The sequence below is a fragment of the Lipotes vexillifer genome, unplaced genomic scaffold (assembly GCF_000442215.2).
Source record: "Lipotes vexillifer unplaced genomic scaffold, Lipotes_vexillifer_v1.1 scaffold558, whole genome shotgun sequence".
NCBI classification, from domain to species: domain Eukaryota; kingdom Metazoa; phylum Chordata; class Mammalia; order Artiodactyla; family Lipotidae; genus Lipotes; species Lipotes vexillifer.
The window spans coordinates 495,719-496,077 of NW_006772769.1; the positions used below are offsets into that span (position 1 = coordinate 495,719).

Sequence of the window (359 nt, forward strand, 5' to 3'; positions counted from 1 at the left end):
TGGTGGGCGTTCCCTGAGGACAGAGTTTGTGTTGCATCCCCTCCCACCCTCCCCAACACCTCTCACCATACCAGACACGCACGCGCGCACGCGCACGCACGCACGCGCATGCGCACGCACGCGCGCGCGCGCGCGCACGCGCGCACGCACACACGCACGCACACAGCAGGTGAGTGGACCCAGTAGGTGCTCACTGTTTGATGATGGTGAGAGGGGAGGGGGCATTGTTGGTGCCCGTGGTGCTGATGCCCTGGCATTGCCAGATGTGCTGCCCTAGGCTGGCTCTGAGGGAGGGGTAGAGAGGCAGGGCCATTCCTAGGGCAGAAAATTGCTACCTCACTAATCCCCCCCCCCCCCCC

The 359-nt window shown here is 65.2% G+C and overlaps 1 protein-coding gene across 1 annotated transcript in view; it reads left to right on the plus strand.

Moving 5' to 3' along the window:
• Positions 1–359, plus strand: part of NYNRIN (NYN domain and retroviral integrase containing) — an 18,599-nt gene that overhangs the window by 11,725 nt on the left and 6,515 nt on the right. The gene's annotated exons all lie outside the window — the stretch shown is intronic.